Consider the following 23,659-nt stretch of genomic DNA (forward strand, 5'->3'; position numbering starts at 1 on the left):
GGGTTCAAATCCAGCCCCGACACAAGGGTTCAAACCTCTCCCCGACACTAGGGTTCAAACCGAGCCCCGACACGAGAGTTCAAACCCAGCCCCGACACTAGGGTTCAAACCCGGCCTCAACACTGGGGTTCAAACTCAGCCCCGACACTAGGGTTCAAACTCGGCCCCGACACTAGGGTTCAAACCCAGCCCCGACACAGGGGTTCAAATCCAGCCCCGACACTGGGGTTCAAACCCAGCCCCGACACTGGGGTTCAAACCCAGCCCCGACACAAGGGTTCAAACCCAGCCCCGACACTTGGGTTCAAACCCAGCCCCGACATTAGGGTTCAAACCCAGCCCTGACACTGGGGTTCAAACCCAGCCCTGACACTAGGGTTCAAACCGAGCCCCGACACTAGGGTTCAAACCCAGCCCCGACATTGGAGTTCAAACCCAGCCCCGACACTGGGGTTCAAACCCAGCCCCGACACTGGGGTTCAAACCCAGCCCCGACACAAGGGTTCAAACCCCTCCCCGACACTTGGGTTCAAACCCAGCCCCGACACTAGGGTTCAAACCCAGCCCGGACACTAGGGTTCAAACACAGCTCCGACACTAGGGTTCAAACCCAGCCCCGACACTAGGGTTCAAACCCAGCCCCGACACTGGGGTTCAAACCCAGCCCTGACACTAGGGTTCAAACCGAGCCCCGACACTGGGGTTCAAACCCAGCCTCGACACTAGGGTTCAAACCCAGCCTCGACACTAGGGTTCAAACGCAGCCCCGACACTAGGGTTCAAACCGAGCCCCGACACTGGGGTTCAAACTCAGCCCCGACACTTGGGTTCAAACCTGTCCCCGACACTAGGATACAAACCCAGCCTCGACACTGGGGTTCAAGCCCAGCCCTGACACTGGGGTTCAAACCCAGCCCCGACACTAGGGTTCAAACCCAGCCACGTCACTAGGGTTCATACCCAGCCCCGACACTAGGGTTCAAACCCAGCCCCGACACTTGGGTTCAAACCCAGCCCCGACGCTAGGTTTCAAACCGAGCCACGACATTGGGGTTCAAACCCAGCCTCGACACTAGGGTTCCAACCGAGCCCCGACACTAGGGTTCAAACCGAGCCCCGACACTGGGGTTCAAACCCAGCCTCGACACTAGGGTTCAAACCCAGCCTCGAAACGAGGGTTCAAACCCAGCCCCGACACTGGGGTTCAAACCCAGCCCCGACATTAGGGTTCAAACCCAGCCTCGACACTAGGGTTCAAACCCAGCCTCGACACTAGGGTTCAAACCCAGCCTCGAAACGAGGGTTCAAACCCAGCCCCGACACTGGGGTTCAAACCCAGCCCCGACATTAGGGTTCAAACCCAGCCTCGACACTAGGGTTCAAACCCAGCCTCGACACCAGGGTTCAAACCCAGCCCAGACACTGGGGTTCAAGTTCCAGCCTCGACATTAGGGTTCAAACCGAGCCTCGACACTCGGGTTCAAATCTAGCCCCGACACAAGGGTTCAAATCCAGCCCCGACACGAGGGTTCAAACCTCTCCCCGACAGTAGGGTTCAAACCGAGCCCCGACACGAGAGTTCAAACCCAGCCCCGACACTAGGGTTCAAACCCGGCCTCAACACTGGGGTTCAAACTCAGCCCAGACACGAGGGTTGAAACTCGGACCCGACACGAGGGTTCAAACCCAGCCCCGACACTAGGGTTCAAACCCAGCCCCGACACTAGGGTTTAAACCCAGCCCCGACACTGGGGTTCAAACCCAGCCCCGACACTGGGGTTCAAACCCAGCCCCGACACTAGGGTTCAAACCCAGCCCCGACACTCGGGTTCAAACCCAGCCCCGACACTAGGGTTCAAACCCAGCTCCGACACTAGGGTTCAAACCCAGCCTCGACACTTGGGTTCAAACACAGCCCCGACACTAGCGTTCAAACGCAGCCCTGACACTAGGGTTCAAACCCAGCTCCGACACTAGGGTTCAAACCCAGCTCCGACACTTGGGTTCAAACCCAGCCCCGACACTAGCGTTCAAACCCAGCCCCGAAACTAGGGTTCAAACCCAGCCCCGACACTTGGGTTCAAACCCAGCCCCAACACTCGGGTTCAAACCCAGCCCCGACACGAGGGTTCAAACACAGCCCTGACATTAGGGTTCAAACCCAGCCCCGACACTGGGGTTCAAACACAGCCTCGACACTAGGTTTCAAACCCAGCCTCTACACTAGGGTTCAAACCCAGCCCTGACACTAGGGTTCAAACCTGTCCCCGACACTAGGATTCAAACCCAGCCTCGACACTGGGGTTCAAACCGAGCCCCGACACTAGGGTCAAGGCCCAGCCCCGACACAGGGATTCAAACCGAGCCCCGACTCTGGGATTCAAACCAAGCCCCGATACTGGTGTTCAAACCCAACCCCGACACTACGGTTGAAACCCAGCACGGACACCAGGGTTCAAACCCAGCCCCGAGACTTGGGTTCAAACGCAGCACCGACACGAGGGTTCAAACCCAGCCCCGACACTAGTGTCCAAACCCAGCCCCGACACGAGGGTTCAAACCCAGCCCCGACACTAGGGTTCAAACCCAGCCCCGACACTAGGGTTCAAACCCAGCCCCGAAACTATGGTTCAAACCCAGCCCTGACACTAAGGTTCAAACCCAGCCCCGACACTAGGGTTCAAACACAGCAACGAGACTAGAGTTCAAACCCCTCCCCGACACTAGGGTTCAAACCCAGCCCCGACACTTGGGTTCAAACCCAGCCCCGACACGTCGGTTCAAACCCAGCCCCGACACTAGGGTTCAAACCCAGCCCTGACACTGGGGTTCAAACCCTGGCCGACACTAGGGTTCAAACCCAGCCACGACACTAGGGCTCATACCCAGCCACGACACTAGGGTTCATACCCAGCCCCGACACTTGGGTTCAAACCCAGCCCCGACGCTCGGGTTCAAACCGAGCCACGACATTGGTGTTGAAACCCAGCCTCGACACTAGGGTTCAAACCCAGCCCCGACACTAGGGTTCAAACCGAGCCCCGACACTGGGGTTCAAACGCAGCCTCGACACTGGGGTTCAAACCCAGCCTCGACACTAGGGTTCAAACCCAGCCCCGACACTGGGGTTCAAACCCAGCCCCGACATTTGGGTTCAAACCCAGCCTCGACACCAGGGTTCAAACCCAGCCCCGACACTAGGGTTCAAACCCAGCCCTGACACTAGGGTTGAAACCAAGCCCCGACACTAGGGTTCAAACCCAGCCCTGACACTAAGGTTCAAACCCAGCCCCGACACTAGGGTTCAAATCCAGCACCGAGACTAGAGTTCAAACCCCTCCCCGACACTAGGGTTCAAACCCAGCCCCGACACTAGGATTCAAACCCAGCCCCGACACTTGGGTTCAAACCCAGCCCCGACACGTCGGTTCAAACCCAGCCCCGACACTAGGGTTCAAACCCAGCCCTGACACTGGGGTTCAAACCCAGCCCCGACACTAGGGTTCAAACCCAGCCTCGACACGAGGGTTCAAACCCAGCCCCGATACTGGGGTTCACACCCAGCCCCGACATTAGGGTTCAAACCCAGCCTCGACACGAGGGTTCAAACCCAGCCTCGACACTAGAGTTCAAACCCAGCCCCGACACAAGGGTTCAAATCCAGCCCCGACACTAGGGTTGAAACCTCGCCCCGAAACTAGGGTTCAAACCGAGCCCCGACACGAGAGTTCAAACCCAGCCCCGACACTAGGGTTCAAACCCAGCCCCGACACTTGGGTTCAAACCCAGCCCCGACGCTAGGTTTCAAACCGAGCCACGACATTGGGGTTCAAACCCAGCCTCGACACTAGGGTTCCAACCAAGCCCCGAGACTAGGGTTCAAACCGAGCCCCGACACTGGGGTTCAAACCCAGCCTCGACACTAGGCTTCAAACCCAGCCTCGAAACGAGGGTTCAAACCCAGCCCCGACACTGGGGTTCAAACCCAGCCCCGACATTAGGGTTCAAACCCAGCCTCGACACTAGGGTTCAAACCCAGCCTCGACACCAGGGTTCAAACCCAGCCCAGACACTGGGGTTCAAGTTCCAGCCTCGACATTAGGGTTCAAACCGAGCCTCGACACTCGGGTTCAAACCCAGCCTCGACACTAGGGTTCAAATCCAGCCCCGACACTGGGGTTCAAACCCAGCCCCGACATTTGGGTTCAAACCCAGCCTCGACACTAGGTTTCAAACCCAGCCTCGACACTAGGGTTCAAACCCAGCCCAGACACTGGGGTTCAAGTTCCAGCCTCGACATTAGGGTTAAAACCCAGCCTCGACACTCGGGTTCAAATCCAGCCCCGAAAAAAGGGTTCAAATCCAGCCTCGACACTAGGGTTCAAACCCAGCCTCGACACCAGGGTTCAAACCCAGCCCAGACACTGGGGTTCAAGTTCCAGCCTCGACATTAGGGTTCAAACCGAGCCTCGACACTCGGGTTCAAATCTAGCCCCGACACAAGGGTTCAAATCCAGCCCCGACACTAGGGTTCAAACCTCTCCCCGACACTAGGGTTCAAACCGAGCCCCGACACGAGAGTTCAAACCCAGCCCCGACACTAGGGTTAAAAATAGGCCCCGACACTCGGGTTCAAACCCAGCCCCGACACTAGGGTTCAAACCCAGCTCCGACACTAGGGTTCAAACCCAGCCTCGACACTTGGGTTCAAACCCAGCCCCGACACTAGCGTTCAAACGCAGCCGTGACACTAGGGTTCAAACCCAGCTCCGACACTAGGGTTCAAACCCAGCTCCGACACTTGGGTTCAAACCCAGCCCCGACACTAGCGTTCAAACCCAGCCCCGAAACTAGGGTTCAAACCCAGCCCCGACACTTGGGTTCAAACCCAGCCCCGACACTAGGGTTCAAACCCAGCCGCGACACGAGGGTTCAAACACAGCCCTGACACTAGGGTTCAAACCCAGCCCCGACACTGGGGTTCAAACCCAGCCTCGACACTAGGTTTCAAACCCAGCCTCTACACTAGGGTTCAAACCCAGCCCTGACACTAGGGTTCAAACCTGTCCCCGACACTAGGATTCAAACCCAGCCTCGACACTGGGGTTCAAACCGAGCCCCGACACTAGGATCAAGGCCCAGCCCCGACACAGGGATTCAAACCGAGCCCCGACTCTGGGATTCAAACCAAGCCCCGATACTGGTGTTCAAACCCAACCCCGACACTACGGTTGAAACCCAGCACGGACACCAGGGTTCAAACCCAGCCCCGAGACTTGGGTTCAAACGCAGCACCGACACGAGGGTTCAAACCCAGCCCCGACACTAGTGTCCAAACCCAGCCCCGACACGAGGGTTCAAACCCAGCCCCGACACTAGGGTTCAAACCCAGCCCCGACACTAGGATTCAAACCCAGCACCGACACTTGGGTTCAAACCCAACCCATGACACGTCGGTTCAAACCCAGCCCCGACACTAGGGTTCAAACCCAGCCCTGACACTGGGGTTCAAACCCTGGCCGACACTAGGGTTCAAACCCAGCCACGACACTAGGGCTCATACCCAGCCCCGACACTAGGGTTCAAACCCAGCCCCGACACTTGGGTTCAAACCCAGCCCCGACGCTAGGGTTCAAACCGAGCCACGACGTTGGGGTTCAAACCCAGCCTCGACTCTAGGGTTCAAACCCAGCCCCGACACTAGGGTTCAAACCGAGCCCCGACACTGGGGTTCAAACGCAGCCTGGACACTGGGGTTCAAACCCAGCCTCGACACTAGGGTTCAAACCCAGCCCCGACACTGGGGTTCAAACCCAGCCCCGACATTTGGGTTCAAACCCAGCCTCGACACCAGGGTTCAAACCCAGCCCCGACACTAGGGTTCAAACCCAGCCCTGACACTAGGGTTCAAACCAAGCCCCGACACTAGGTTTCAAACCCAGCCCCGACACCAGGGTTCAAACCCAGCCCCGACACTAGGGTTCAAACCCAGCCCTGACACTAGGGTTCAAACCAAGCCCCGACACTAGGTTTCAAACCCAGCCCCGACACTAGGGTTCAAACCCAGCCTCGACACTAGGGTTCAAACCCAGCCTCGAAACGAGGGTTCAAACCCAGCCCCGACACTGGGGTTCAAACCCAGCCCCGACATTAGGGTTCAAACCCAGCCTCGACACTCGGGTTCAAACCCAGCCTCGACACCAGGGTTCAAACCCAGCCCAGACACTGGGGTTCAAGTTCCAGCCTCGACATTAGGGTTCAAACCGAGCCTCGACACTCGGGTTCAAACCCAGCCTCGACACTCGGGTTCAAACCCAGCCCCGACACTGGGGTTCAAACCCAGCCCCGACATTTGGGTTCAAACCCAGCCTCGACACTAGGTTTCAAACCCAGCCTCGACACTAGGGTTCAAACCCAGCCCAGACACTAGGGTTCAAGTTCCAGCCTCGACATTAGGGTTAAAACCCAGCCTCGACACTCGGGTTCAAATCCAGCCCCGAAAAAAGGGTTCAAATCCAGCCTCGACACTAGGGGTCAAACCCAGCCTCGACACCAGGGTTTAAACCCAGCCCAGACACTGGGGTTCAAGTTCCAGCCTCGACATTAGGGTTCAAACCGAGCCTCGACACTCGGGTTCAAATCTAGCCCCGACACAAGGGTTCAAATCCAGCCCCGACACTAGGGTTCAAACCTCTCCCCGACACTAGGGTTCAAACCGAGCCCCGACACGAGAGTTCAAACCCAGCCCCGACACTAGGGTTCAAACCCAGCTCCGACACTAGGGTTCAAACCCAGCCTCGACACTTGGGTTCAAACACAGCCCCGACACTAGCGTTCAAACGCAGCCGTGACACTAGGGTTCAAACCCAGCTCCGACACTAGGGTTCAAACCCAGCCCCGACACTAGCGTTCAAACCCAGCCCCGAAACTAGGGTTCAAACCCAGCCCCGACACTTGGGTTCAAACACAGCCCCGACACTAGGGTTCAAACCCAGCCCCGACACGAGGGTTCAAACACAGCCCTGACACTAGGGTTCAAACCCAGCCCCGACACTGGGGTTCAAACCCAGCCTCGACACTAGGTTTAAAACCCAGCCTCTACACTAGGGTTCAAACCCAGCCCTGACACTAGGGTTCAAACCTGTCCCCGACACTAGGATTCAAACCCAGCCTCGACACTGGGGTTCAAACCGAGCCCCGACACTAGGGTCAAGGCCCAGCCCCGACACAGGGATTCAAACCGAGCCCCGACTCTGGGATTCAAACCAAGCCCCGATACTGGTGTTCAAACCCAACCCCGACACTACGGTTGAAACCCAGCACGGACACCAGGGTTCAAACCCAGCCCCGAGACTTGGGTTCAAACGCAGCACCGACACGAGGGTTCAAACCCAGCCCCGACACTAGTGTCCAAACCCAGCCCCGACACGAGGGTTCAAACCCAGCCCCGACACTAGGGTTCAAACCCAGCCCCGACACTAGGATTCAAACCCAGCACCGACACTTGGGTTCAAACCCAGCCCCGACACGTCGGTTCAAACCCAGCCCCGACACTAGGGTTCAAACCCAGCCCTGACACTGGGGTTCAAACCCTGGCCGACACTAGGGTTCAAACCCAGCCACGACACTAGGGCTCATACCCAGCCCCGACACTAGGGTTCAAACCTCTCCCCGACACTAGGGTTCAAACCGAGCCCCGACACGAGAGTTCAAACCCAGCCCCGACACTAGGGTTAAAAATAGGCCCCGACACTCGGGTTCAAACCCAGCCCCGACACTAGGGTTCAAACCCAGCTCCGACACTAGGGTTCAAACCCAGCCTCGACACTTGGGTTCAAACCCAGCCCCGACACTAGCGTTCAAACGCAGCCGTGACACTAGGGTTCAAACCCAGCTCCGACACTAGGGTTCAAACCCAGCTCCGACACTTGGGTTCAAACCCAGCCCCGACACTAGCGTTCAAACCCAGCCCCGAAACTAGGGTTCAAACCCAGCCCCGACACTTGGGTTCAAACCCAGCCCCGACACTAGGGTTCAAACCCAGCCCCGACACGAGGGTTCAAACACAGCCCTGACACTAGGGTTCAAACCCAGCCCCGACACTGGGGTTCAAACCCAGCCTCGACACTAGGTTTCAAACCCAGCCTCTACACTAGGGTTCAAACCCAGCCCTGACACTAGGGTTCAAACCTGTCCCCGACACTAGGATTCAAACCCAGCCTCGACACTGGGGTTCAAACCGAGCCCCGACACTAGGATCAAGGCCCAGCCCCGACACAGGGATTCAAACCGAGCCCCGACTCTGGGATTCAAACCAAGCCCCGATACTGGTGTTCAAACCCAACCCCGACACTACGGTTGAAACCCAGCACGGACACCAGGGTTCAAACCCAGCCCCGAGACTTGGGTTCAAACGCAGCACCGACACGAGGGTTCAAACCCAGCCCCGACACTAGTGTCCAAACCCAGCCCCGACACGAGGGTTCAAACCCAGCCCCGACACTAGGGTTCAAACCCAGCCCCGACACTAGGATTCAAACCCAGCACCGACACTTGGGTTCAAACCCAACCCATGACACGTCGGTTCAAACCCAGCCCCGACACTAGGGTTCAAACCCAGCCCTGACACTGGGGTTCAAACCCTGGCCGACACTCGGGTTCAAACCCAGCCACGACACTAGGGCTCATACCCAGCCCCGACACTAGGGTTCAAACCCAGCCCCGACACTTGGGTTCAAACCCAGCCCCGACGCTAGGGTTCAAACCGAGCCACGACGTTGGGGTTCAAACCCAGCCTCGACTCTAGGGTTCAAACCCAGCCCCGACACTAGGGTTCAAACCGAGCCCCGACACTGGGGTTCAAACGCAGCCTGGACACTGGGGTTCAAACCCAGCCTCGACACTAGGGTTCAAACCCAGCCCCGACACTGGGGTTCAAACCCAGCCCCGACATTTGGGTTCAAACCCAGCCTCGACACCAGGGTTCAAACCCAGCCCCGACACTAGGGTTCAAACCCAGCCCTGACACTAGGGTTCAAACCAAGCCCCGACACTAGGTTTCAAACCCAGCCCCGACACTAGGGTTCAAACCCAGCCCCGACACTTGGGTTCAAACCCAGCCCCGACGCTAGGTTTCAAACCGAGCCACGACATTGGGGTTCAAACCCAGCCTCGACACTAGGGTTCCAACCCAGCCCCGAGACTAGGGTTCAAACCGAGCCCCGACACTGGGGTTCAAACCCAGCCTCGACACTAGGGTTCAAACCCAGCCTCGAAACGAGGGTTCAAACCCAGCCCCGACACTGGGGTTCAAACCCAGCCCCGACATTAGGGTTCAAACCCAGCCTCGACACTAGGGTTCAAACCCAGCCTCGACACCAGGGTTCAAACCCAGCCCAGACACTGGGGTTCAAGTTCCAGCCTCGACATTAGGGTTCAAACCGAGCCTCGACACTCGGGTTCAAACCCAGCCTCGACACTCGGGTTCAAACCCAGCCCCGACACTGGGGTTCAAACCCAGCCCCGACATTTGGGTTCAAACCCAGCCTCGACACTAGGTTTCAAACCCAGCCTCGACACTAGGGTTCAAACCCAGCCCCGACACTAGGGTTCAAATCCAGCCCCGAAAAAAGGGTTCAAATCCAGCCTCGACACTAGGGGTCAAACCCAGCCTCGACACCAGGGTTTAAACCCAGCCCAGACACTGGGGTTCAAGTTCCAGCCTCGACATTAGGGTTCAAACCGAGCCTCGACACTCGGGTTCAAATCTAGCCCCGACACAAGGGTTCAAATCCAGCCCCGACACTAGGGTTCAAACCTCTCCCCGACACTAGGGTTCAAACCGAGCCCCGACACGAGAGTTCAAACCCAGCCCCGACACTAGGGTTCAAACCCAGCTCCGACACTAGGGTTCAAACCCAGCCTCGACACTTGGGTTCAAACACAGCCCCGACACTAGCGTTCAAACGCAGCCGTGACACTAGGGTTCAAACCCAGCTCCGACACTAGGGTTCAAACCCAGCTCCGACACTTGGGTTCAAACCCAGCCCCGACACTAGCGTTCAAACCCAGCCCCGAAACTAGGGTTCAAACCCAGCCCCGACACTTGGGTTCAAACCCAGCCCCGACACTAGGGTTCAAACCCAGCCCCGACACGAGGGTTCAAACACAGCCCTGACACTAGGGTTCAAACCCAGCCCCGACACGTCGGTTCAAACCCAGCCCCGACACTAGGGTTCAAACCCAGCCCTGACACTGGGGTTCAAACCCTGGCCGACACTAGGGTTCAAACCCAGCCACGACACTAGGGCTCATACCCAGCCCCGACACTAGGGTTCAAACCCAGCCCCGACACTTGGGTTCAAACCCAGCCCCGACGCTAGGGTTCAAACCGAGCCACGACATTGGGGTTCAAACCCAGCCTCGACGTTAGGGTTCAAACCCAGCCCCGACACTAGGGTTCAAACCGAGCCCCGACACTGGGGTTCAAACGCAGCCTCGACACTGGGGTTCAAACCCAGCCTCGACACTAGGGTTCAAACCCAGCCCCGACACTGGGGTTCAAACCCAGCCCCGACATTTGGGTTCAAACCCAGCCTCGACACTAGGGTTCAAACCCAGCCCCGACACTAGGGTTCAAACCCAGCCCTGACACGAGGGTTCAAACCAAGCCCCTACACTAGGTTTCAAACCCAGCCCTGACAGTAAGGTTCAAACCCAGCCCCGACACTAGGGTTCAAACCCAGCCCCGACACTAGGATTCAAAGCCAGCCCCGACACTTGGGTTCAAACCCAGCCCCGACACGTCGGTTCAAACCCAGCCCCGACACTAGGGTTCAAACCCAGCCCTGACAGTGGGGTTCAAACCCCGCCCCGACACTAGGGTTCAAACCCAGCCTCGACACAAGGGTTCAAACCCAGCCCCGATACTGGGGTTCAAACCCAGCCCCGACATTAGGGTTCAAACCCAGCCTCGACACTAGGGTTCAAACCCAGCCTCGACACTAGAGTTCAAACCCAGCCCCGACACAGGGGTTCAAGTTCCAGCCTCGACATTAGGTTTCAAACCCAGCCTCGACACTCGGGTTCAAATCCAGCCCCGACACAAGGGTTCAAATCCAGCCCCGACACTAGGGTTGAAACCTCTCCCCGACACTAGGGTTCAAACCGAGCCCCGACACGAGAGTTCAAACCCAGCCCCGACACTAGGGTTCAAACACGGCCTCAACACAGGGGTTCAAACTCAGCCCCGACACTAGGGTTCAAACTCGGCCCCGACACCAGGGTTCAAACCCAGCCCCGACACTGGGGTTCAAACCCAGCTCCGACACTGGGGTTCAAACCCAGCCCCGACACTATGGTTCAAACCTCTCCCCGACACTAGGGTTCAAACCGAGTCCCGACACGAGAGCTCAAACCCAGCCCCGACACTAGGGTTCAAACCCGGCCTCAACACTGGGGTTCAAACTCAGCCCCGACACTAGGGTTCAAACTCGGCCCCGACACTCGGGTTCAAACCCAGCCCCGACACTGGGGTTCAAACCCAGACCCGACACTGGGGATCAAACCCAGCCCCGACACTGGGGTTCAAACCCAGCCCCGACACAAGGGTTCAAACCCAGCCCCGACACTTGGGTTCAAACCCAGCCCCGACACTAGGGTTCAAACCCAGCCCTGACACTGGGGTTCAAACCCAGCCCTGACACAAGGGTTCAAACCGAGCCCCGACACTAGGGCTCAAACCCAGCCCCGACACTGGGGTTCAAACCCAGCCCCGACACTGGGGTTCAAACCCAGCCCCGACACTGGGGTTCAAACCCAGCCCCGACACAAGGGTTCAAACCCAGCCCCGACACTTGGGTTCAAACCCAGCCCCGACACTAGGGTTCAAACCCAGCCCCGACACTTGGGTTCAAACCCAGCCCCGACGCTAGGTTTCAAACCGAGCCACGACATTGGGGTTCAAACCCAGCCTCGACACTAGGGTTCCAACCAAGCCCCGAGACTAGGGTTCAAACCGAGCCCCGACACTGGGGTTCAAACCCAGCCTCGACACTAGGCTTCAAACCCAGCCTCGAAACGAGGGTTCAAACCCAGCCCCGACACTGGGGTTCAAACCCAGCCCCGACATTAGGGTTCAAACCCAGCCTCGACACTTGGGTTCAAACCCAGCCTCGACACCAGGGTTCAAACCCAGCCCAGACACTGGGGTTCAAGTTCCAGCCTCGACATTAGGGTTCAAACCGAGCCTCGACACTCGGGTTCAAACCCAGCCTCGACACTAGGGTTCAAATCCAGCCCCGACACTGGGGTTCAAACCCAGCCCCGACATTTGGGTTCAAACCCAGCCTCGACACTAGGTTTCAAACCCAGCCTCGACACTAGGGTTCAAACCCAGCCCAGACACTGGGGTTCAAGTTCCAGCCTCGACATTAGGGTTAAAACCCAGCCTCGACACTCGGGTTCAAATCCAGCCCCGAAAAAAGGGTTCAAATCCAGCCTCGACACTAGGGTTCAAACCCAGCCTCGACACCAGGGTTCAAACCCAGCCCAGACACTGGGGTTCAAGTTCCAGCCTCGACATTAGGGTTCAAACCGAGCCTCGACACTCGGGTTCAAATCTAGCCCCGACACAAGGGTTCAAATCCAGCCCCGACACTAGGGTTCAAACCTCTCCCCGACACTAGGGTTCAAACCGAGCCCCGACACGAGAGTTCAAACCCAGCCCCGACACTAGGGTTAAAAATAGGCCCCGACACTCGGGTTCAAACCCAGCCCCGACACTAGGGTTCAAACCCAGCTCCGACACTAGGGTTCAAACCCAGCCTCGACACTTGGGTTCAAACCCAGCCCCGACACTAGCGTTCAAACGCAGCCGTGACACTAGGGTTCAAACCCAGCTCCGACACTAGGGTTCAAACCCAGCTCCGACACTTGGGTTCAAACCCAGCCCCGACACTAGCGTTCAAACCCAGCCCCGAAACTAGGGTTCAAACCCAGCCCCGACACTTGGGTTCAAACCCAGCCCCGACACTAGGGTTCAAACCCAGCCGCGACACGAGGGTTCAAACACAGCCCTGACACTAGGGTTCAAACCCAGCCCCGACACTGGGGTTCAAACCCAGCCTCGACACTAGGTTTCAAACCCAGCCTCTACACTAGGGTTCAAACCCAGCCCTGACACTAGGGTTCAAACCTGTCCCCGACACTAGGATTCAAACCCAGCCTCGACACTGGGGTTCAAACCGAGCCCCGACACTAGGATCAAGGCCCAGCCCCGACACAGGGATTCAAACCGAGCCCCGACTCTGGGATTCAAACCAAGCCCCGATACTGGTGTTCAAACCCAACCCCGACACTACGGTTGAAACCCAGCACGGACACCAGGGTTCAAACCCAGCCCCGAGACTTGGGTTCAAACGCAGCACCGACACGAGGGTTCAAACCCAGCCCCGACACTAGTGTCCAAACCCAGCCCCGACACGAGGGTTCAAACCCAGCCCCGACACTAGGGTTCAAACCCAGCCCCGACACTAGGATTCAAACCCAGCACCGACACTTGGGTTCAAACCCAACCCATGACACGTCGGTTCAAACCCAGCCCCGACACTAGGGTTCAAACCCAGCCCTGACACTGGGGTTCAAACCCTGGCCGACACTAGGGTTCAAACCCAGCCACGACACTAGGGCTCATACCCAGCCCCGACACTAGGGTTCAAACCCAGCCCCGACACTTGGGTTCAAACCCAGCCCCGACGCTAGGGTTCAAACCGAGCCACGACGTTGGGGTTCAAACCCAGCCTCGACTCTAGGGTTCAAACCCAGCCCCGACACTAGGGTTCAAACCGAGCCCCGACACTGGGGTTCAAACGCAGCCTGGACACTGGGGTTCAAACCCAGCCTCGACACTAGGGTTCAAACCCAGCCCCGACACTGGGGTTCAAACCCAGCCCCGACATTTGGGTTCAAACCCAGCCTCGACACCAGGGTTCAAACCCAGCCCCGACACTAGGGTTCAAACCCAGCCCTGACACTAGGGTTCAAACCAAGCCCCGACACTAGGTTTCAAACCCAGCCCCGACACCAGGGTTCAAACCCAGCCCCGACACTAGGGTTCAAACCCAGCCCTGACACTAGGGTTCAAACCAAGCCCCGACACTAGGTTTCAAACCCAGCCCCGACACTAGGGTTCAAACCCAGCCTCGACACTAGGGTTCAAACCCAGCCTCGAAACGAGGGTTCAAACCCAGCCCCGACACTGGGGTTCAAACCCAGCCCCGACATTAGGGTTCAAACCCAGCCTCGACACTAGGGTTCAAACCCAGCCTCGACACCAGGGTTCAAACCCAGCCCAGACACTGGGGTTCAAGTTCCAGCCTCGACATTAGGGTTCAAACCGAGCCTCGACACTCGGGTTCAAACCCAGCCTCGACACTCGGGTTCAAACCCAGCCCCGACACTGGGGTTCAAACCCAGCCCCGACATTTGGGTTCAAACCCAGCCTCGACACTAGGTTTCAAACCCAGCCTCGACACTAGGGTTCAAACCCAGCCCAGACACTAGGGTTCAAGTTCCAGCCTCGACATTAGGGTTAAAACCCAGCCTCGACACTCGGGTTCAAATCCAGCCCCGAAAAAAGGGTTCAAATCCAGCCTCGACACTAGGGGTCAAACCCAGCCTCGACACCAGGGTTTAAACCCAGCCCAGACACTGGGGTTCAAGTTCCAGCCTCGACATTAGGGTTCAAACCGAGCCTCGACACTCGGGTTCAAATCTAGCCCCGACACAAGGGTTCAAATCCAGCCCCGACACTAGGGTTCAAACCTCTCCCCGACACTAGGGTTCAAACCGAGCCCCGACACGAGAGTTCAAACCCAGCCCCGACACTAGGGTTCAAACCCAGCTCCGACACTAGGGTTCAAACCCAGCCTCGACACTTGGGTTCAAACACAGCCCCGACACTAGCGTTCAAACGCAGCCGTGACACTAGGGTTCAAACCCAGCTCCGACACTAGGGTTCAAACCCAGCCCCGACACTAGCGTTCAAACCCAGCCCCGAAACTAGGGTTCAAACCCAGCCCCGACACTTGGGTTCAAACCCAGCCCCGACACTAGGGTTCAAACCCAGCCCCGACACGAGGGTTCAAACACAGCCCTGACACTAGGGTTCAAACCCAGCCCCGACACTGGGGTTCAAACCCAGCCTCGACACTAGGTTTAAAACCCAGCCTCTACACTAGGGTTCAAACCCAGCCCTGACACTAGGGTTCAAACCTGTCCCCGACACTAGGATTCAAACCCAGCCTCGACACTGGGGTTCAAACCGAGCCCCGACACTAGGGTCAAGGCCCAGCCCCGACACAGGGATTCAAACCGAGCCCCGACTCTGGGATTCAAACCAAGCCCCGATACTGGTGTTCAAACCCAACCCCGACACTACGGTTGAAACCCAGCACGGACACCAGGGTTCAAACCCAGCCCCGAGACTTGGGTTCAAACGCAGCACCGACACGAGGGTTCAAACCCAGCCCCGACACTAGTGTCCAAACCCAGCCCCGACACGAGGGTTCAAACCCAGCCCCGACACTAGGGTTCAAACCCAGCCCCGACACTAGGATTCAAACCCAGCACCGACACTTGGGTTCAAACCCAGCCCCGACACGTCGGTTCAAACCCAGCCCCGACACTAGGGTTCAAACCCAGCCCTGACACTGGGGTTCAAACCCTGGCCGACACTAGGGTTCAAACCCAGCCACGACACTAGGGCTCATACCCAGCCCCGACACTAGGGTTCAAACCTCTCCCCGACACTAGGGTTCAAACCGAGCCCCGACACGAGAGTTCAAACCCAGCCCCGACACTAGGGTTAAAAATAGGCCCCGACACTCGGGTTCAAACCCAGCCCCGACACTAGGGTTCAAACCCAGCTCCGACACTAGGGTTCAAACCCAGCCTCGACACTTGGGTTCAAACCCAGCCCCGACACTGGCGTTCAAACGCAGCCGTGACACTAGGGTTCAAACCCAGCTCCGACACTAGGGTTCAAACCCAGCTCCGACACTTGGGTTCAAACCCAGCCCCGACACTAGCGTTCAAACCCAGCCCCGAAACTAGGGTTCAAACCCAGCCCCGACACTTGGGTTCAAACCCAGCCCCGACACTAGGGTTCAAACCCAGCCCCGACACGAGGGTTCAAACACAGCCCTGACACTAGGGTTCAAACCCAGCCCCGACACTGGGGTTCAAACCCAGCCTCGACACTAGGTTTCAAACCCAGCCTCTACACTAGGGTTCAAACCCAGCCCTGACACTAGGGTTCAAACCTGTCCCCGACACTAGGATTCAAACCCAGCCTCGACACTGGGGTTCAAACCGAGCCCCGACACTAGGATCAAGGCCCAGCCCCGACACAGGGATTCAAACCGAGCCCCGACTCTGGGATTCAAACCAAGCCCCGATACTGGTGTTCAAACCCAACCCCGACACTACGGTTGAAACCCAGCACGGACACCAGGGTTCAAACCCAGCCCCGAGACTTGGGTTCAAACGCAGCACCGACACGAGGGTTCAAACCCAGCCCCGACACTAGTGTCCAAACCCAGCCCCGACACGAGGGTTCAAACCCAGCCCCGACACTAGGGTTCAAACCCAGCCCCGACACTAGGATTCAAACCCAGCACCGACACTTGGGTTCAAACCCAACCCATGACACGTCGGTTCAAACCCAGCCCCGACACTAGGGTTCAAACCCAGCCCTGACACTGGGGTTCAAACCCTGGCCGACACTAGGGTTCAAACCCAGCCACGACACTAGGGCTCATACCCAGCCCCGACACTAGGGTTCAAACCCAGCCCCGACACTTGGGTTCAAACCCAGCCCCGACGCTAGGGTTCAAACCGAGCCACGACGTTGGGGTTCAAACCCAGCCTCGACTCTAGGGTTCAAACCCAGCCCCGACACTAGGGTTCAAACCGAGCCCCGACACTGGGGTTCAAACGCAGCCTGGACACTGGGGTTCAAACCCAGCCTCGACACTAGGGTTCAAACCCAGCCCCGACACTGGGGTTCAAACCCAGCCCCGACATTTGGGTTCAAACCCAGCCTCGACACCAGGGTTCAAACCCAGCCCCGACACTAGGGTTCAAACCCAGCCCTGACACTAGGGTTCAAACCAAGCCCCGACACTAGGTTTCAAACCCAGCCCCGACACTAGGGTTCAAACCCAGCCCCGACACTTGGGTTCAAACCCAGCCCCGACGCTAGGTTTCAAACCGAGCCACGACATTGGGGTTCAAACCCAGCCTCGACACTAGGGTTCCAACCCAGCCCCGAGACTAGGGTTCAAACCGAGCCCCGACACTGGGGTTCAAACCCAGCCTCGACACTAGGGTTCAAACCCAGCCTCGAAACGAGGGTTCAAACCCAGCCCCGACACTGGGGTTCAAACCCAGCCCCGACATTAGGGTTCAAACCCAGCCTCGACACTAGGGTTCAAACCCAGCCTCGACACCAGGGTTCAAACCCAGCCCAGACACTGGGGTTCAAGTTCCAGCCTCGACATTAGGGTTCAAACCGAGCCTCGACACTCGGGTTCAAACCCAGCCTCGACACTCGGGTTCAAACCCAGCCCCGACACTGGGGTTCAAACCCAGCCCCGACATTTGGGTTCAAACCCAGCCTCGACACTAGGTTTCAAACCCAGCCTCGACACTAGGGTTCAAACCCAGCCCCGACACTAGGGTTCAAATCCAGCCCCGAAAAAAGGGTTCAAATCCAGCCTCGACACTAGGGGTCAAACCCAGCCTCGACACCAGGGTTTAAACCCAGCCCAGACACTGGGGTTCAAGTTCCAGCCTCGACATTAGGGTTCAAACCGAGCCTCGACACTCGGGTTCAAATCTAGCCCCGACACAAGGGTTCAAATCCAGCCCCGACACTAGGGTTCAAACCTCTCCCCGACACTAGGGTTCAAACCGAGCCCCGACACGAGAGTTCAAACCCAGCCCCGACACTAGGGTTCAAACCCAGCTCCGACACTAGGGTTCAAACCCAGCCTCGACACTTGGGTTCAAACACAGCCCCGACACTAGCGTTCAAACGCAGCCGTGACACTAGGGTTCAAACCCAGCTCCGACACTAGGGTTCAAACCCAGCTCCGACACTTGGGTTCAAACCCAGCCCCGACACTAGCGTTCAAACCCAGCCCCGAAACTAGGGTTCAAACCCAGCCCCGACACTTGGGTTCAAACCCAGCCCCGACACTAGGGTTCAAACCCAGCCCCGACACGAGGGTTCAAACACAGCCCTGACACTAGGGTTCAAACCCAGCCCCGACACGTCGGTTCAAACCCAGCCCCGACACTAGGGTTCAAACCCAGCCCTGACACTGGGGTTCAAACCCTGGCCGACACTAGGGTTCAAACCCAGCCACGACACTAGGGCTCATACCCAGCCCCGACACTAGGGTTCAAACCCAGCCCCGACACTGGGGTTCAAACCCAGCCCCGACATTAGGGTTCAAACCCAGCCTCGACACTAGGGTTCAAACCCAGCCTCGACACCAGGGTTCAAACCCAGCCCAGACACTGGGGTTCAAGTTCCAGCCTCGACATTAGGGTTCAAACCGAGCCTCGACACTCGGGTTCAAACCCAGCCTCGACACTCGGGTTCAAACCCAGCCCCGACACTGGGGTTCAAACCCAGCCCCGACATTTGGGTTCAAACCCAGCCTCGACACTAGGTTTCAAACCCAGCCTCGACACTAGGGTTCAAACCCAGCCCCGACACTAGGGTTCAAATCCAGCCCCGAAAAAAGGGTTCAAATCCAGCCTCGACACTAGGGGTCAAACCCAGCCTCGACACCAGGGTTTAAACCCAGCCCAGACACTGGGGTTCAAGTTCCAGCCTCGACATTAGGGTTCAAACCGAGCGTCGACACTCGGGTTCAAATCTAGCCCCGACACAAGGGTTCAAATCCAGCCCCGACACTAGGGTTCAAACCTCTCCCCGACACTAGGGTTCAAACCGAGCCCCGACACGAGAGTTCAAACCCAGCCCCGACACTAGGGTTCAAACCCAGCTCCGACACTAGGGTTCAAACCCAGCCTCGACACTTGGGTTCAAACACAGCCCCGACACTAGCGTTCAAACGCAGCCGTGACACTAGGGTTCAAACCCAGCTCCGACACTAGGGTTCAAACCCAGCTCCGACACTTGGGTTCAAACCCAGCCCCGACACTAGCGTTCAAACCCAGCCCCGAAACTAGGGTTCAAACCCAGCCCCGACACTTGGGTTCAAACCCAGCCCCGACACTAGGGTTCAAACCCAGCCCCGACACGAGGGTTCAAACACAGCCCTGACACTAGGGTTCAAACCCAGCCCCGACACGTCGGTTCAAACCCAGCCCCGACACTAGGGTTCAAACCCAGCCCTGACACTGGGGTTCAAACCCTGGCCGACACTAGGGTTCAAACCCAGCCACGACACTAGGGCTCATACCCAGCCCCGACACTAGGGTTCAAACCCAGCCCCGACACTTGGGTTCAAACCCAGCCCCGACGCTAGGGTTCAAACCGAGCCACGACATTGGGGTTCAAACCCAGCCTCGACGTTAGGGTTCAAACCCAGCCCCGACACTAGGGTTCAAACCGAGCCCCGACACTGGGGTTCAAACGCAGCCTCGACACTGGGGTTCAAACCCAGCCTCGACACTAGGGTTCAAACCCAGCCCCGACACTGGGGTTCAAACCCAGCCCCGACATTTGGGTTCAAACCCAGCCTCGACACTAGGTTTCAAACCCAGCCCCGACACTAGGGTTCAAACCCAGCCCTGACACGAGGGTTCAAACCAAGCCCCTACACTAGGTTTCAAACCCAGCCCTGACAGTAAGGTTCAAACCCAGCCCCGACACTAGGGTTCAAACCCAGCCCCGACACTAGGATTCAAAGCCAGCCCCGACACTTGGGTTCAAACCCAGCCCCGACACGTCGGTTCAAACCCAGCCCCGACACTAGGGTTCAAACCCAGCCCTGACAGTGGGGTTCAAACCCCGCCCCGACACTAGGGTTCAAACCCAGCCTCGACACAAGGGTTCAAACCCAGCCCCGATACTGGGGTTCAAACCCAGCCCCGACATTAGGGTTCAAACCCAGCCTCGACACTAGGGTTCAAACCCAGCCTCGACACTAGAGTTCAAACCCAGCCCCGACACAGGGGTTCAAGTTCCAGCCTCGACATTAGGTTTCAAACCCAGCCTCGACACTCGGGTTCAAATCCAGCCCCGACACAAGGGTTCAAATCCAGCCCCGACACTAGGGTTGAAACCTCTCCCCGACACTAGGGTTCAAACCGAGCCCCGACACGAGAGTTCAAACCCAGCCCCGACACTAGGGTTCAAACACGGCCTCAACACAGGGGTTCAAACTCAGCCCCGACACTAGGGTTCAAACTCGGCCCCGACACCAGGGTTCAAACCCAGCCCCGACACTGGGGTTCAAACCCAGCTCCGACACTGGGGTTCAAACCCAGCCCCGACACTATGGTTCAAACCTCTCCCCGACACTAGGGTTCAAACCGAGTCCCGACACGAGAGCTCAAACCCAGCCCCGACACTAGGGTTCAAACCCGGCCTCAACACTGGGGTTCAAACTCAGCCCCGACACTAGGGTTCAAACTCGGCCCCGACACTAGGGTTCAAACCCAGCCCCGACACTGGGGTTCAAACCCAGACCCGACACTGGGGTTCAAACCCAGCCCCGACACTGGGGTTCAAACCCAGCCCTGACACAAGGGTTCAAACCCAGCCCCGACACTTGGGTTCAAACCCAGCCCCGACACTAGGGTTCAAACCCAGCCCTGACACTGGGGTTCAAACCCAGCCCTGACACAAGGGTTCAAACCGAGCCCCGACACTAGGGTTCAAACCCAGCCCCGACACTGGGGTTCAAACCCAGCCCCGACACTGGGGTTCAAACCCAGCCCCGACACTGGGGTTCAAACCCAGCCCCGACACAAGGGTTCAAACCCAGCCCCGACACTTGGGTTCAAACCCAGCCCCGACACTAGGGTTCAAACCCAGACCTGACACTAGGGTTCAAACACAGCCCCGACACTAGGGTTCAAACCCAGCCCCGACACTAGGGTTCAAACCCAGCCCCGACACTGGGGTTCAAACCCAGCCCTGACACTAGGGTTCAAACCGAGCCCCGACACTGGGGTTCAAACCCAGCCTCGACACTAGGGTTCAAACCCAGCCTCGACACTAGGTTTCAAACGCAGCCCCGACACTAGAGTTCAAACCGAGCCCCGACACTGGGGTTCAAACTCAGCCCCGACACTTGGGTTCAAACCTGTCCCCGACACTAGGATACAAACCCAGCCTCGACACTGGGGTTCAAGCCCAGCCCTGACACTGGGGTTCAAACCGAGCCCCGACACGAGAGTTCAAACCCAGCCCCGACACTAGGGTTCAAACCCAGCCCCGACACTTGGGTTCAAACCCAGCCCCGACGCTAGGTTTCAAACCGAGCCACGACATTGGGGTTCAAACCCAGCCTCGACACTAGGGTTCCAACCAAGCCCCGACACTTGGGTTCAAACCCAGCCCCGCGGCTAGGTTTCAAATCGAGCCACGACATTGGGGTTCAAACCCAGCCTCGACACTAGGGTTCCAACCAAGCCCCGAGACTAGGGTTCAAACCGAGCCCGGACACTGGGGTTCAAACCCAGCCTCGACACTAGGCTTCAAACCCAGCCTCGAAACGAGGGTTCAAAACCAGCCCCGACACTGGGGTTCAAACCCAGCCCCGACATTAGGGTTCAAACCCAGCCTCGACACTAGGGTTCAAACCCAGCCTCGACACCAGGGTTCAAACACAGCCCAGACACTGGGGTTCAAGTTCCAGCCTCGACATTAGGGTTCAAACCGAGCCTCGACACTCGTGTTCAAACCCAGCCTCGACACTAGGGTTCAAACCCTGCCCCGACACTGGGGTTCAAACCCAGCCCCGACATTTGGGTTCAAACCCAGCCTCGACACTAGGTTTCAAACCCAGCCTCGACACTAGGGTTCAAACCCAGCCCAGACACTGGGGTTCAAGTTCCAGCCTCGACATTAGGGTTAAAACCCAGCCTCGACACTCGGGTTCAAATCCAGCCCTGAAAAAAGGGTTCAAATCCAGCCTCGACACTAGGGTTCAAACCCAGCCTCGACACCAGGGTTCAAACCCAGCCCAGACACTGGGGTTCAAGTTCCAGCCTCGACATTAGGGTTCAAACCGAGCCTCGACACTCGGGTTCAAATCTAGCCCCGACACAAGGGTTCAAATCCAGCCCCGACACTAGGGTTCAAACCTCTCCCCGACACTAGGGTTCAAACCGAGCCCCGACACGAGAGTTCAAACCCAGCCCCGACACTAGGGTTCAAAACAGGCCCCGACACTCGGGTTCAAACCCAGCCCCGACACTAGGGTTCAAACCCAGCTCCGACACTAGGGTTCAAACCCAGCCTCGACACTTGGGTTCAAACCCAGCCCCGACACTAGCGTTCAAACGCAGCCGTGACACTAGGGTTCAAACCCAGCTCCGACACTAGGGTTCAAACCCAGCTCCGACACTTGGGTTCAAACCCAGCCCCGACACTAGCGTTCAAACCCAGCCCCGAAACTAGGGTTCAAACCCAGCCCCGACACTTGGGTTCAAACCCAGCCCCGACACTAGGGTTCAAACCCAGCCCCGACACGAGGGTTCAAACACAGCCCTGACACTAGGGTTCAAACCCAGCCCCGACACTGGGGTTCAAACCCAGCCTCGACACTAGGTTTAAAACCCAGCCTCTACACTAGGGTTCAAACCCAGCCCTGACACTAGGGTTCAAACCTGTCCCCGACACTAGGATTCAAACCCAGCCTCGACACTGGGGTTCAAACCGAGCCCCGACACTAGGGTCAAGGCCCAGCCCCGACACAGGGATTCAAACTGAGCCCCGACTCTGGGATCCAAACCAAGCCCCGATACTGGTGTTCAAACCCAACCCCGACACTACGGTTGAAACCCAGCACGGACACCAGGGTTCAAACCCAGCCCCGAGACTTGGGTTCAAACGCAGCACCGACACGAGAGTTCAAACCCAGCCCCGACACTAGTGTCCAAACCCAGCCCCGACACGAGGGTTCAAACCCAGCCCCGACACTAGGGTTCAAACCCAGCCCCGACACTAGGATTCAAACCCAGCACCGACACTTGGGTTCAAACCCAGCCCCGACACGTCGGTTCAAACCCAGCCCCGACACTAGGGTTCAAACCCAGCCCTGACACTGGGGTTCAAACCCTGGCCGACACTAGGGTTCAAACCCAGCCACGACACTAGGGCTCATACCCAGCCCCGACACTAGGGTTCAAACCCAGCCCCGACACTTGGGTTCAAACCCAGCCCCGACTCTAGGGTTCAAACCGAGCCACGACATTGGGGTTCAAACCCAGCCTCGACACTAGGGTTCAAACCCAGCCCCGACACTAGGGTTCAAACCGAGCCTCGACATTAGGGTTCAAACCGAGCCTCGACACTCGGGTTCAAACCCAGCCTCGACACTAGGGTTCAAACCCTGCCCCGACATTTGGGTTCAAACCCAGCCCCGACACTAGGTTTCAAACCCAGCCT

The sequence above is a fragment of the Pristiophorus japonicus genome, unplaced genomic scaffold (assembly GCF_044704955.1).
Source record: "Pristiophorus japonicus isolate sPriJap1 unplaced genomic scaffold, sPriJap1.hap1 HAP1_SCAFFOLD_215, whole genome shotgun sequence".
NCBI lineage: Eukaryota > Metazoa > Chordata > Chondrichthyes > Pristiophoridae > Pristiophorus > Pristiophorus japonicus.